This window comes from Mustela lutreola, chromosome 12 (assembly GCF_030435805.1).
Source record: "Mustela lutreola isolate mMusLut2 chromosome 12, mMusLut2.pri, whole genome shotgun sequence".
In the NCBI taxonomy this organism is placed as follows: domain Eukaryota; kingdom Metazoa; phylum Chordata; class Mammalia; order Carnivora; family Mustelidae; genus Mustela; species Mustela lutreola.
In genome coordinates this window covers 65,035,373-65,051,823 of record NC_081301.1, presented here as the reverse complement: position 1 = coordinate 65,051,823, position 16,451 = coordinate 65,035,373, and the positions used below count along the sequence as shown (strand labels likewise).

At 32.9% G+C, this 16,451-nt stretch overlaps 1 non-coding gene across 1 annotated transcript; it reads left to right on the top strand.

Moving 5' to 3' along the window:
* The first annotated feature begins 15,176 nt into the window (after nucleotides 1-15,176).
* On the top strand, nucleotides 15,177-15,285 carry LOC131813330 (U6 spliceosomal RNA). Its single transcript, XR_009346747.1, has one exon. It is a non-coding gene; the product is annotated as a U6 spliceosomal RNA (small nuclear RNA).
* The last annotated feature ends 1,166 nt before the right edge of the window (nucleotides 15,286-16,451 follow it).

Genomic DNA, 16,451 nt, shown 5'->3' with positions numbered 1-16,451 from the left:
CCTGAAGGACATCTTGGTTACTTCCAACTCTTGGCACTTATAAGTAAAGCTGTTACAAACACAGGTTTATATGCAGGATTCTGTGTACACAAAGTTTTCGCTCTTTGGGGTGAGTACCAAGGAGCACGATTGCTGGATCATATGGTAAGAATATGTTTAGTTTTGTAAGAAACTGCCCAACTGTCTTCCAAAGGGTAGCACCATTTTGGTGTTCTCACCAGAATGAATGAGAGTTTCTCTTGTTCCTCATCGTCAAAAGCATTTTATGTTGTCAGTATTTTGGATTTTAGCCATTCTAATAGATGTGTAGTGATATATCATTGTTTTATTTATTTATTTATTTTTTAAAAAGATTTTATTTATTTGACAGAGAGAGATCACAAGAAGACAGAGAGGCAGTCAGAGAGAGAGAGAGAGGGAAAGGGAAGCAGGCTCCTGCTGAGCAGTGAGCCCAACGTGTAACACGATCCCAGGACCTGAGATCATGACCTGATCCAAAGGCAGTGGCTTAACCCACTGAGCCATCCAGGCGCCCCTCATTGTTCTTTTAATTTACAATTCCTTAATTAGACATGCTGTGGATCATCACAGCATCTTTTCATATCATTATTGCCATCTCAAAATCTTCTTCAGTGTGGTGTCTGTTCCAGTCCTTGCCAATTTTTCAATCAGGTCATTCATTTTCTTGTGTTTGAGTTAATAAATAAATACATAATAATAATAATAAATAAATAATAAATAAATGGATGAATTTATTATATACTATATATATGTTATATATAGTATATTATATATATTATTATATATTAAATAATACTTTATTAAAAATAAATTTACTAATGAGGCCAAGAATTCAGAATCACAAATACTTCAGAACTAATAATAACTGCCATCACTTGATGTTATTCTATAAGATAAATCCTACAATCAAGTTTCAATTTTAAATTCTTACAATGTTAAATTCTTAAATCCTTATGAAGAAGCATCATTTGGAGGGAGCCGTTTTCATAACTTAGCATCCATCAGCCTTTTTAATAAGATTTTATTTATTTATTGGACACATAGAGAGAGAGAGAGATTGAGAGAGAGATCACAAGTAAGCAGAGAGACAGGCAAGCAGGGAGGGAAGCAGTCTTCCTTTTGATCAGAGCCTGATGTGGGGCTGGATCCCAGGACCCAGAGACCATGACTTGAGATGAAGGCAGAGGCTTAACCCACCACCCACGTGATGAGAGAGCCCCTCAGGTGCCCCTCATCCATCAGCCTTAATTGTTTGGAGGAAAATGTGTGGATGAATAATGCCTTAGGGAGCTAATCTCTCTAAAGAATTTTCAAGTCTTTACCCCTTCAAGGTTTTTGTACAGTTCTGATAGCCTCTAAACATCCAGCTGATTTCTACAGTGACAGGCCTGTTAAAAACTGTCCTCAAACCAGGAATAGAGCTTGAAACATACCAGTCAAGAGCAACTTTGAGTCTTTTAAGGAATTTATCATCATTTCTTTGTTTTTGGTTCATATCTGAAATAGTTCTATATTACACTTGCATAATTTCTCCAGAGCTGACCTTGAAGGAGGCATTCAGTTCCAGCTAGTTCCATATTTTTGCAAGAACTATGATTCTATATTAAAAGAAAACATATTTTAGGGCTCCTGGGTGGCTCAGTGGGTTAAGCCGCTGCCTTCGCTCAGGTCATGATCTCGGGGTCCTGGGATCGAGTCCCACATCGGGCTCTCTGCTCAGAGGGAGACTGATTCCCTCTCTCTCTCTCTGCCTGCCTCTCTGTCTACTTGTGATTTCTCTCTGTCAGATGGATAAATAAAATCTTTAAAAAAAGGAAAAAAAAACATATTTTAGAGCGCCTGGGTGGCTCAGTGGGTTAAAATCTCTGCCTTCGGCTCAGGTCATGATTCCAGGTTCCTGGGATTGAGTCCCACAGTGGGCTCTCTTCTCAGCACGGAGCCTGCTTCCATTCCTCTCTCTCTGCCTGCCTCTTTGCCTTCCTGTGATCTCTGTCAAGGAAATAAATAAAATTTTTTTAAAAACTTATTTTATACCAGTTATTCATGTTTATTAACTAAGATATCACAATACAAAAAATACAAACATTTGCTCTTTATTAATACCTTCAACCAAGATCAAAAAACTATGTCATATTTTCTCCAAAAATTTTATATCATCTGATAGGTCAGATATATATAAAATTACATTTAAAGTTTTGAAAATATCAGCAAATATTTTCATTTAAATGCAAATTTCAAAGAAAAGCTACTTCTCCAAACACAACTTTTTATCCTATTTTTTTTAAATTTTGTCGACAACTGATAAAATGTTTAGCGAGAGTATAAATGTTAGATCGAAAAAAAATGATTAATAGATGTAGGTTCAAATTATTATGTTCCATTAAAAATGATTTAGTCTTTGATATACATCTGTTTGGTATTGTTGTATCAAGATATAGTATATTAATGACATATATAAAATTATAGGGAATGACACCTTCCTTTCCATTATGTGTAGAGCTTTTAAAATGCTATTTGTCACAACCTGTCATCTTGTCATTATGTAGCATTATGTAGCATTTCAAAAATATATACTCTTTACTATGAAGTCTTTTAGAAAACTAAATATGACTTTCTATGGATTGTGTTTCCATATTCCTTTATTGCCAGTTTGAATAAATCCACATGCTTTGATTCAAAGGTAATAAATTCCTCTTATTTGGAAAAATGATGTTTATTTTTGTTCTCTCACACTTAGCAGGTGGTTTCATTTTAGCACACTTCAGAGTTATCATTTCATGCTTATTAAAAACATTTTTATGATCTACATAGATGAATGAAACTTTTATTAAATTATTTGCCAAAAAATCTGTTATTTTTAAAAACGTAATTCCTTTGAAGGGTTATTTTAGAGCATTCAGAGAGGATCTAGGAGTGTGGTATTATGCAATTTTTAAGTAGGTTTGAAATGGTTATTTATATGATTGTTTCTTTAAGGCTTTTGTCTTATTTTGCTGTTTTTTGTCTCATTTTATCTTATTTTGTCCATTATATGCTATAATATATTTTGAAAGTAAATTTAAGGTACGTTTCACATAGTTTATTTTTGGAAAAAATATTGAAATGACTTCTGAAATTCAGTATACTCTCAACATTAATTTTTTCTGAAATATACCAATTGTCTCCTGAACTTATTATATGGCAGATATTACTTCAGACTACACTGGTAAATGAAATACTTGGCTTTGTAGAACTTTTATTTTAATGGGTGAGACAATTAAAAGCTATAAACCTTAATATAAATTGCATAGTGTATTCAAAAATGATGAGTACAATGGGGGAAAAGGAAAATTCGATCAGGGTGAGAAAAATCAAGGTTGCTAGGCAGGGGATGGGGAGTTAAAAATTTTAATAGGAAGATCAGGGTAGTTAAATGAACCTGACAATTGAACAAAGGTAGGGAAAGGTGATGAATTTGCCCTGAACTATCAGCAATAAGGTCACTCTAGACAAAGGAATTGGTATCTTGAAGGCCATAAGGTTGGATCGTGCCTGGCATATCTGAGGAATAGCAAGGAGGCCACTGTGAGGGACTGAACAGTAGCAGGGAAAGAGGTCACAGAGGTTAAATGAGTGGCTAGATCATGTAAAAGCTTAGAAGTCATTGTAAAACTCTGGCCTTTATATTTGGAAATTTACTGTGTGATAGAATTTCTGCTTATAACTGAGAGTTCAAATGTCCATAAAATTTCAAGGATTCTTATTCTAGTAAGACAGAATAAAGAAAAAGAGTTCATATTTTCACATGGTGTAACAAATGCTCAGAGATCCAAGTGTAGGAAGCTATGGGAGCACAGAAGAAGGCACTAAAATCACACCAATATATTTGATGACTGTGACTATATATAAATTTGTATTTTCTAGATTCTTTTATAGTCATGGAATCACACAGTATATACTATTTATTGCCTAGCTTTTATTTTCTCAGCACCATTACTTTGAGAATCTCCAATTGTAAATAGTTCATTTTGATGTTGAATAGTAATCTCTCTTTAATGAATAGATCATAATTTGTCTTTGCTCTATTGATGGACATTGATGAACATTTCACTGTTTCCAATTCTTAAAAATAAAGCTGCTATGAAATTCATATACAAGTTCTTGTACGAACATAGGGTTTGTTTCTCTTGGTTAAATGCCTAGTAGTAAAATGGCTATTCGTGTAACTGCAACATATTTTGCATTTAAAAAATTTTTCAAACTATTTTCCAAAGTGGTGGTATCATGATATATGCCAACAACAGTTTAGATTTTTTGTCACTTCTCAATCTAGCTCAGACGAATTACAATTAGCCTTTTAATTTTAGCCATTCTAATAGATATGTAAGCATGTCTCATTATGATTTTAATTTGTATTTCTTTAATGTCTAAATGTTGAGAAATTTGTCATATGCTTATAAGCCATCTATATCCTTTTGGTGACATGTCTCTTCAATAATTTTCTTCACATGTAAAATTGGATACTCTGGTTAAGTAAGGTATTTTATTTTTATTCATTTTTTAATAATCAGAGTTGATGTCCATTATCAGATATATAATTTGCAAATCCCTTCTCCATCTTTATGGTTTCCCAATGGAGCTTTGATAGCTGCGTCTTTCAAGAAATATGCTACTTCTTTCCTGGTACACGGAGGTATGACTAGAACATTATCAATGTTGACCTTTGCAAAGAAAATCATGGCTTAAGATATATGTAGTCTGCGGTTGTTGGGAGTGTTCTGTAATATAAAGCATATCTAGTTAGTTGATAATTTTGTTCAAGTCTTACATATCTTACCAATTTGATGACCATTTGTCTATAGAATCTTAAAATAAAGGTGTTGAAATGTTTTTCCATTTCTCTTCTAAGGTGTTTTGTTCTCCAAGAAATTAAATGCATGATTATCACACAATTATAAAATACTTGTGTCAAGAATTTTTATTCAAAAATTAATAAGAGAAGCAGATATTAAAACTAGTTCACATGGTTATTTGGGATATAAGCAGAGTTGTGCAGCAGAAGTGCTCTGGGCCCATAATTTGGGATATAGAATTTATGTTTTCTAATGAAAACGCACTAACTTGCATTATTGTTAACAAGAATCTTGTGCATTACCATCAGTTTTCTACATTATAACCTCTTGCTCTAGAGTTTGTAAATAACTTTGTCAATAGCAAGCTAATAAACGGGGTGACTCCAATGGATTGAGATAATCTCCAGAGTTTCTGCTACATAAAGCCCAGGACTCCATTGAAAGGACACCTAAGAATTTATTTTGCCCAAAAATTTGATCATTTTTTTCACTGTCATTACCTATTTTCCAAACCTAGTCCTTTTGCTTCACCTTTCAGTTTGCGGACAGCCCTGTATCTGACTGACTTGTTAATTCTGGAATGTCTTGCAGATTAATTTGCTTTCCAGAGGTGGTTCCTCTAATTGATGTCTAAGAACCCTAATTAGTTAAGAAAACTTGTTAAACATATTCATTGCTATTTATTATTATTATTATTATTGCTAATATCTCTATTATAAATAATTCACAAGGCCATCTTTCTGACAAAAGACAAAGAGTTGCCTACTGGTAGAAAAAGTACATTTGACTCTGTCAATGAAAGTGGTAAAGGGATTTGAGAAAATAAGGCAAATCACTGGAATTATGTGTTAAAACTTTAAATATTATAGACATATTTACTTAATTTCTAATACTGTTGTTGCTTATAATTAAATAAGATGTTTTCCATAAACCACGCATTACAGCAAATATATTGTTTATACAGATTAAATTTTCATCAAAAGGGATGCCTGGGTGGCTCAGTTGGTTAAGCAGCTGCCTTTGGCTCAGGACATGATCCCAGCGTCCTGGGATCGAGTCCCGCATCGGGCTCCTTGCTCGGCCAGGAGCCTGCTTCTCCCTCTGCCTCTGCCTGCCATTCTTTCTGCCTGTGCTTACTCTCTCGCCCACTCTCTCTGATAAAGAAATAAAGTCTTAAAAAAATAAATAAATTTTCATCCAAAAATTTAAGTGTATTTTATTGTAGGATCATGATCAGCATTTTGCCAATGAGAAAAGTGAAATTTAGAAAAGTATGTCTCTTCAAATCCCTCATACAATATCTGGCCTAGATAGAAGGATATACCATCACAATTGAGGAAGATAATTGAGATTACTTAAAATGATAAACTCTACTGTATAGGGTTTTTTAAAAGTTTGCCACAGATTCAGATTCTTTTAAAATATATATCTATTTTGTGCAAAGAGAATGCACTGAGAAGTAAAAAGAAAATGAAATATCAGTGCTACCAAATAATGGCTATAATATCATCACCTTATTTATGAACAATGAATCAGTGTGCAATATTTAAATAAATTTGAATAAATTCCTATTTATTTTATATATTTATAAATTTACATAAATTCCTATTTATTTATTATTAAAGAAATTCCTCTAACCAACAGTATGTTTTGAAGGTTGCTGGCAGGAAAGTGTTGTACTACATGGAAGTAATCAGAAAATATAATCTAAAATTCTGCTTTCAAGGGTGCCGGGGTGGCTCAGTGGGTTAAAATTCTGCTTTCAAGAAGCTATAACAGTAAGTACTGAGCTTTAGCTATTTTATGCTATGGATGAATAACTGAAATCTACATTTGAAACTAATGGTACACTATATGTTATCTAATTGAATTTTAAAAAGTTAATTAAAAAACCACTATTTTATAAAACAATATTCCCAACAGGCTCTTTTGCTTTAAAATAGTCACTTTGTAATGAGAGTCATACTTTTGTCTAGCCAATTCTTACATCACTGTTTATCCCTTCCCTGCTTTATCCCTTCCCAGTATCAATAAAGGCTCACTTGGGTTACCTAGAAGCCATGAGAAAGCTTGTAATAGATCTGGCTGGTTTTCACCTGCAATTTGACCACCATGTGCACAGGGAAGTCTATTGATAAAGGCTTTATTGCAATACCTTGAAAATACATGGATGATTTTGAATTCTCTTTCTTGAGGTCTTGTTTCATGATAATAAATTTAGGGTGGCTTATTGGAATGGATGTTATTAACATATCTTCATAGTTCTAAGTACATGGAATTGTAAAATAGATGAATGAATGTGGCATTACTGACAACTGTCCTCATTTTGAAATCAAATTACAGTGTACTAAGATGAGGAAGCAAAGCAGATTTGGGATTATGAGTGAAATAATTTAAAAAAGTCTTAGGGGTATGATCAGACTATTGGGTAATTCAGTAGAAAAATGTCAACTGATTGAGATTCTGTGTTCCCTGATTTCAGAGAGAAGTTAAGATAAATAAGTAACACGAGGAGACTAGGAAGCCAAACATAAGAGATAATTTTGTGCCAGGGTGTGTATACATCTGTTTATCTTCTTGTTTTACCACTAAGGTTGCTCCTAGAGGAGAGTTTAAATATGTGTTGGAGCTAATCTCTGTGGATTACACAAGAAACCACATCCTACAGCTCTGCCTGAAAAACCCCTTATGATTTCAATGTAATTTGGTTTTTGCATTTTTAGAAATAACAAAATACTTTGCAAACTCATCTACTTTATTACCACCACAAGTGAGTCAGCTGACTCCACATTTTAATACAGTGACAGTCACAGAGGAATGGAGGAATGAATAGAGTTATCAATATATGGGCTTTTAAGAAGTATGACAGGGTAGCAGCTATTTCCAGGAACCAAAACATGGGTCAGCAGCTGTGCAGGAAAAGTGATGGAATAAATGACTCATTTCAGAGGAGTTCTATAACATATTCTATAATGTATCTTCAGCACCCAATTACCCGCTTTGATCTAAAGATAAGTATTTACAGTTAAGGTCCCATTTATGATTTGACTGGTAGGGTCTGAATCATGTTTACTATTGTTTTGACTATTACTTGAAACCTAGAGTTGTACTTGGGGTATGTGTTGTGTATTCTGTGAACATGTGCTATTTTTAGATTAGATAATTCCTGTCTCAAACCCCTGTTAATTTGTTTGTTTTTGTTTATTTGATAGTGGTTTCAGTAAATGGATATATCTGAAAAATTGCAAAGCCACTATTATAATAAGTTATTATTATATATAGCATGGAATTGCACATTCCTCCTTTGAATCCAACAGAGCTTCACGATATCCTTAACAATTTGGGAAAAACATGCTATTATTTTTCTTTATAAAATTTCTCCTGTCAGGCTGTGATGGTGGTCATCAGCAGTAACTCCTCTGAAGGCTTTGTCAAAAGAGTTGAAAAAACTGGAAAGGTGTGAATGAAGCTGTTTGCTGAATATAAAGAAAAGAGCATTGAAGTACAATTCACACTCTTACTTCTCCTTCTATGCTTTCAGATGTTTGACATTTGAAAATTTTGCTTCTAGAAGAGATGCCCTATATAATTCTTACTTTAAGGAGCAAGTTGCTTTTATAATTTTTTTTTATAATTCTACCATTCAATTATTTCCATTTAAATTAAATTCAATACCATTTAAAAAAATCCAATGTGCAACCAGTATTCAATTCTTGGGCTAAATAATTTTAGAAAGCTTTGTGTTATTGAACCTACGGGGTTTTTCTGTAGTTTTAACTCTTTCTTTCTGTGATTTTTCCCATTACTCACGTAAGTGACTGAATTTTAACAGACATTGAGGATAAAGAAGGACTGAATACAACAATCCTTGGCCTCATGAAGTTGAGAATCTGGCAAGGGAGTCAAAAAATTCAATCATTCAGAGACAATTTATTGAGTGCCTGGCCTAAGATGAGCACAACAAAACCCCAGCGCAGAGGAATCATTTTAATGGGAGAGATAGATAATAGGTAAGCCAACTTTAAAAAGAAAAAAATCGTACTGGTTTTTCTTTAATAGTGATGCATATTTGAACTAAATAAGCACATTTTTAAAAGAGCAGTGATTGAGAAGAGGTTTTGTAACTGAGTGGTCTGAAAGGGGCTTCTTTAAAAAGTCTGTGTTGAACAGATTTCTGAATAATATCAGCTAGAAAGCTGCGTAAAAATCTCAGGGATGCTTGATTTTTCCAGTCAAAAAACTGTAAAGGCTCCAAAGTCACAATACAGCTGTAAGTTTCTCTAATAAAGTAGCTTCTGACAAAGAATGAGAAGAAATAACTAACCCAGGTTTGAAAGAAAAGGGACAGACATTCTATGGAATTCATATTTAACTAGAGCTCTAAAGGACAAAAATACAATAGAGCAAAATTCTGGTGACGCTGATATACCTAATGAAAGTTCATAAACAAGGTGTGGGTAGCAAAGAGTGTGTGGGAATGTTGGTAAGAACAGTGGGGAAGAGTCATCCCTGAACATGTTCTTAAATGAAGCAATTCTTGTGTTGTTTTAAAGGGTAAATTGGAGTTAGCCTAAGTGATTAGAGAAGGATGCCTCGGCTTATGGAAGTTCAAAGCCATAAAGATGTGATAAACTACTGCAGAAATTTTCATGTATATTTGTTGTTGCTTCTAGTAATGGTGATCTAAAAACTCCTACTTAAGACAACTTAAAAATCCAGACAAAAATAGCTTTTAAAGTTAAAAATATCAGAATGATTATAAAAATAAGTGAGGGATTACTGGGTCAAAATACGAAACACAATGAGAGTCTAGAGATATATGCCTGAAGCCATTTTAGCTATGAGAGCATTTGAAACTGCTAAAACACTCTGAACTGTGTTTTTACTAGACACTTGATACTAGAGAAACAAAATTCAAAATCCAGCAGCAATCAAATTTGAAAACTTTGGTACAACCCAAATTTAAGTTGAGATCCCCAAAGCACAAGGAGAAGCAGAAATAAGACTATAGCCTACCTTGCCTTCTGTGTAAACTGAGAAAGTCAATCACTGAATTTGGAATATGATTGTCTTGTAGAGTCTCAGATCTAAGAGAAAATCCTGCCAAGGAGGACCATACCATTATTATAGCTCTTAATTATCCCTACTCAATAAGAGTTTCAAATATAATGCCTTGAACATAGCAAAATGTAACAGAGCACACAGAGAAAAACCATTAACAATATTTGATAGACAAAATGGGATTAAGTATGATGTTAAAATGATCAATAAAGATTGTAAAATGGCTTGATTACTCTGCTCAAAGAAATGAGAGGGGAAGCAAATTGAACAAAAAACTGAAACTAAAAATGATATTGAGAAAGATTTTATAAATGAATTAAATGGATACTCTAGAACTTTAAAGATATGACAGCTAATTTAAGATACCACAGGGGTGCCTGGGTGGCTCACTTAATTAAACCTCCAATTCTTTTTCCTTTTTTTTTAACACCTTATTTTTATTTTCTTTCTTTCATTTTGGCTCAGGTCATGATGTCAGGGTTGTGAAATAGAGCCCAGTGTTGGGCTCTGTGCTGAGCCTGGAGCCTGCTTAAGATTCTTTTCCCTTCTTTTTCTATCCCTCCCTATGCTCTCACTTGCTCGCTCGCTCTCTTGCTTGCAAATAAATAGATAGATAGATAGATAATAGACAAAACAAAATAAAAGCAGTTTATGAAAATAAATATAAAGATTTTGAAATGAAAACAAGTTCATAATAAAATAGAGAAGACCTACACAGCTAAAAGTTCATTCAGAAAATCTACTCTTCAAGAAATCAGTATGACACAATGTTAAGATATCAAAAGATTTGAGCATGTACTTTACAGAAAGGGTAATCCAAATGGCCACTCATATATAAAAACTGTTTATCTTTATTATGAATCTGGAATTCAATTAAATTAAATTAAAAATAAATGAAAACCTGGAATGACATACTATTACACACTTACCATATTGGGCAACAGTGAAAATGTCTTGCAAGAATGTGAAGGAATGACAGTGCACATAATAAAAACATATGAGGTAAGTTGGACAATATTTAGAAAACTTAAAAATTAAAAAAAAAATTTGGTCCATTCCTAGAAATACAACATGGAACTAAATGAATATTTTCACCAGGATATGCAAACAGATGATTATAGTTATTTCATTTATAATGGCAGATCAGTAGTGGTCTATTTGCACAATGTTACATTAAATAAGAGAGAATATTAACAAACTGGGAGGAGGGGCTAGGTTGTTATCATAAACAGATCTTCTATGGTGCTAATTATGTTCTATTTCTCAAAATCTTTAAGTTGAAAAAGTTTTCAAATTTATATCTAGATAGATAGATAGGTAGGTAGATGATAGATAGAGAGATATCCCAGAAGCTGCAATGCTAGGCTAAGCCCAGGCTTTAAAGGGCTTTTCTATGCTCTACTAAATACTTTAAACCATTCATTATATCATAGCTCAGTGTTCAAATCTCCATTTGTTTCCTCAGTTTCCTAATATTTATCTTAAGGTGACCTGATCCAGACTTTTGATCACCTTTGTCTAAATATTTCTATTTTAACAAAGTCCTTTTGAACACTCAGAGACTAAAACTTAGAAAAATACTCTGATTGTTATCTCACTAGAGTGGAAAATATATAGTTACCCATTAACTAATGATATCCATGACATTTTTAATTCTTGGGAGCTTTTGGTTAAATGAATTTTTTAAGCTTCCTTTAAATGAAGCTTTAAGCCATCACCACATGAATACAATTAAAGAACTAAATGAAAACAAGCCAAGTATTTACAGAGTAATAGAATGTGCAGTGGAAAGAGTACAATTCTGAAATCATAAAGCCTAAATTAGTGTGATGCATCCTTACTAGCCATGTAATCATAAACCAGTTATCTAAATGTGTTAGCCTCAGTGTTTTCACCCATGAAATGGTGATGATAATACTTATTATGCAGAATTGTTGTGTGGATGTGATGAAGCATGGAGCATGAGAGTCTCATATTCCATGCTAAAATGATAGCTATTTTTATACTTATAATAAATTCTAATAATAGTAATTAAATTGTTCAAAATGATAATATTCATTTATATTGAGGCATTGTATTGACTATTCATAGACACATTTACCAAAATAAATTTCATTTTACTTTAACCCCTCTGAGGATATATATTCCCTAATTCAATATGAATCTCATTATGAATAATAATTATCATAATAAATACGCTGATTTTTCTTCTTTTTAGGGAAGTATCCTTTACTGTTGAACATAAAGAAACTTAAGCAAGTCTGTCTTATTCAAAATTTGCATGCTGCTTTCTTATGAAACTAGATGATAGAGTTGTATGAAATAAATTCATGCAGTTAAGACATTTATGTTTGGAAAACTGGGTGGTCAGTTTAGTATTTCAAAAGAAGATTTTAAATTTAAACCTTAAAACTGAGCTCTTTCAGCCTTATTTATAGACCATCCTTCATGCTTCCTAAGTACTCCTTCATTGTAAACTAAGTAATAGTTTTTGTCCCAGTGTATAGAACTAAAATGGATTTTATATTCGATTATTTCAGAGTTAGATGCAGTTTCTACTTCCTTACTTCCTTTTTTGAAAAATAGATTAATTCTACAAAAAGTTTTTTCCAGCTTTATTGAAAAATAATCGACATATTATAATTTATAAATATAAGAAATGATTTCTTATAACATTGCAAACTTTTAACATTGTGTAAATTTTGTACAATTTGATAAATTGGCATACATCTGTATTGCAATATAATCTACATAAAAATGTTAATACATCTACTATCTCATATAGTTGCCACTGTTTTTTATGCATGTATGGTAAGGAATTTTAAGATCTACTCTCTTAGCAACTTTTATGTATATAGTACCGTAGAGATAAACTTCAGAGGTCTTGTGGGTTTTGTTCCAGACCGCCTCAATAAAGTGATTATCTCAATAAACTAAGTCAAATTATTATTATTATTTTTTTTTGGTTTCTCAGTGCAAATAAAAAATTATGTTTCCCAGTGCATATAAAAAATAAACACTATACTGCACTGTTCAAAAGCATTATGCCTTTAAGAAAAAACAAGGTATATACCTTAAGTAAACTAGTTCTGAGTTTTCAGTGGGTCATAATTACTGATCACAGATCACCATAACAAATACAATAATAATGAAAAAACTTGAAATATTGCAAGAATTACCAACATGTGACAGAGAGACACAAAATGAACAAATGTCGTTAGAAAAATGGTGGCAGCAGACCTCTTTTATACAAGATTGATATAAACTTTCAACTTGTAAGAATGTGATATATGCAAAGTTTAATAAAGGGAAGCACAATAAAAATGTATGTATATATTATTAACTATGATCATCATACTGTACATAAGATCCCCAGAACTTTTTCATATTATAGTTGCAAGTTTGTACCCTTTGACCACCTTATTCCACCCCAGGTTCACCTCTTGTCAACTCAACTCTAAGTTTCCATTAGTTTGCTTCTTCTTCAGATTCTATATGTAAGGGATATCATAATACATAAATTAAAATATATATAAAATCTTTGAAATATTTCACTTAGTATAAGACCTTCAAGATCCATCCATGCTGTTGTAAATGGCAGTATTTCTTAATTTTTCATGGTTCAGTAGTATTCCATAGTATATATTTACCATACTTATTTTATCCATTCACCCAATATGGATACTGAAGTTATTTCCATCTCTTGCTTAGAGTTAATAATTTTATAATGAACATAAGAGTGCAGATATGTCTTCGAATAGTGACTTCGTTTCCTTTAGATATATACCTAGAGGTGGGATTACTGAATCATATGGTGATTTTACTTTTAATAATATGAATAATCTCCATACTGTTTTCCATACAAATTTATATCCCTATCACAGTACATAAGTTCCCCATTTTCCCCAATATTTATCAAAATTTGTCAGTTTTAATTTTTTGGTTTTATATATTCTAATAGGTAGTAATATCTTGTTGTGTTTTTCAGAGGTAAACAACAACAACAACAACATAATGACTTTGCCCTGAGTTTTTACGTTGAGCACTTTTTAATGCTCCTGTTGGTCATTTATATAACTTTTTTGAAAAAAAAGTCTATTGATATCCTTTTGCTATTTTTTAAATTATATATTTTTTTCTATTTGTATCTGTTGGTTATTAACCTCTTTTCAGATATAAGATTTGTAAGTATTTTCTTCCATTCTGTGGATTGTGTTTTCATTCCCTTTTGGTTTTTTTTGGCAATGCAGAAACTTTAGTTTGATGTAATACCATGTATTTATTTTTGCTTTTTTTGCTTGTGTTTTTGGCCTGGTATCCAAAAAACTATTGGCAAGACCAATGTCCAGGAGAATTTTTCCTATGTTTTCCTTTAGGAAATTTAGTTTCATGCATCACATTTAAGTCTTTAATCTATTTCAAGTTAAGATTTATGAGTGATATAAGGTTCCAGTTTCATGCTGGTTTATGTGACTATTCAGTTTTAAATATCATTTATTGAACAGACTATCTTTACCCATTATATATGTTGGCCCCTGTCAAATATTAGGTGACTGTATGAAAGGATTTATTTCTGGACTCTCAATTCTGTTCTACTTGTTTACTGGTCTGTTTTTATGCCAGTATACTTTATTGTTTTGAGCATGAGGGCTTTGTAGTATAGTTTCAAATCAAGAAGTGTAATTTCGCTTCTTCATTCTTTCTCAGAACTGCTTTAATTATTTGTTGTCTTTTATGGTCTCATATAAATTTTAGGATTCTTTACTTCTGTAAAAAAAAATATTGGATTTTTTTAAAAGATTTTTTATTTATTTATTTGACAGAGAGAGATGACAAGCAGGCAGAGAGGCAGGCAGAGAGAGAAGAGGTAGCAGCTTCGTGCTGAGCTGAGAGCCTGATGCAGGGCTCGATCCCAGGACCCTGGGATCATGACCTGAGCCAAAGGCAGCGGCTTAACCCACTGAGCCACCCAGGCGCCCCTAACATTGGATTTTTGATAGGAATTGAATTTACAGATGGTTTTCGGTAGTATGGACATTTTAACAATGTTAATTCTTACCATTCATAAATATGAGCTATCTTTCCATTTATGTCTCCTTCAAATTCTTTATCAATGTCATAGTTTATGGGGTACAGATCTTTCATCTTCTTAGTTAAATCTTTTCCTAAGTATTTTGTTATTTTTGATGCTATTGTGAATTAGATTGTTCTCTTTATTTTTTCAGATAGTTCATCATTAGAGTGTTAAAATGCTCCTGTCTTGTGCTTACTTTGGCAGCACATATACTAAAATTGGAATGATGCAGAGAAGATTAGCGTGATCACTGAGCAAGGATGACATGAAAAACTATTTTAAAAAAACGAAACAAAACAAAATTCCTGTCTTTTATATATTGATCTTGTATTTGGCAGCTTTATTAAATTTGTTTATTCAAAATTTTTTGTGAAGTTTTTAGGATTTTTTTACATGTAAGTTCATGTTATCCAAAAAAAGAAAATTTTACTTCTTCCTTTTTTTTTTTTTTTTGGAGTCTTTTATTTCTTTGTGTTCCTTGTTTCTCTGGCTAGGACATCCAGTACTATGTCAAATGAGAGTAGTGAAAGTGGACACACTTGTCTTTTTTCTGATCTTTAAGGGGAAAACTTTCAAACTTTTTTGATTGAATATGAGATTAGCTCTGGGCTTGGGCTTGCAATATGTGTTTTTTCTTTAATGGATTTTTTAAATTATTTTTAAAAATTTTTTTATAAACATATAATGTGTTTTTATCCCTAGGGGTACAGGTCTGTGAATCACCAGGTTTACACATTTCACCGCAGTCACCATCACTCACCATAGCACCTGCTCTCCCCAATGTCCATACCCCCACCATCCTCTCCCAACACACCTCCCCCCAGCAACCCTCATTCTGTTTTGTGAGATTCAGTCTTTTATGGTTTGTCTCCCTCCCAATCCCATCTTCTTTTATTTTTCTTTTCGTACGCCCGAAACCGCCTATGTTGCATCTCCACTTCATCATATCAGGGAGATCATATGATAGTTGTCTTTCTCAGATTGATTTATTTCGCCAAGCATAATACCCTCTAGTTCCATCCATGTCATCACAAATAGCAGGATTTCATTTTTTTGATGGCTGCACAGTATCCCATTTTACATATATACCACATCTTATTTATTGATTGATCCGTTGAAGGACATTTAGGTTCTTTCCATAGTTTAACTATTGTGGACATTGCTGCTATAAACATTTGGGTGCATGTGCCCCTTCAGAATGCCACGTTTGTATCTTTAGGGTATATACCCAGTACTACAATCACTGGGTCATAGGGTACTTCTCTTTTCAGCTTTTTGAGGCACCTCCATGCTGTTTTCCAGAGTGGTTGCACCAGCTTGCATTCCCACGTACAGTGTAGGAGGGTTGCCCTTTCTCCACATCCTCGCCAGCATCTGTCATTGACTGACTTGTTCGTTTTAGCCATTCTGAAAGGTGTGAGGTGGTATCTCATTCCGGTTTTGATTTGTATTTCCATGATGCC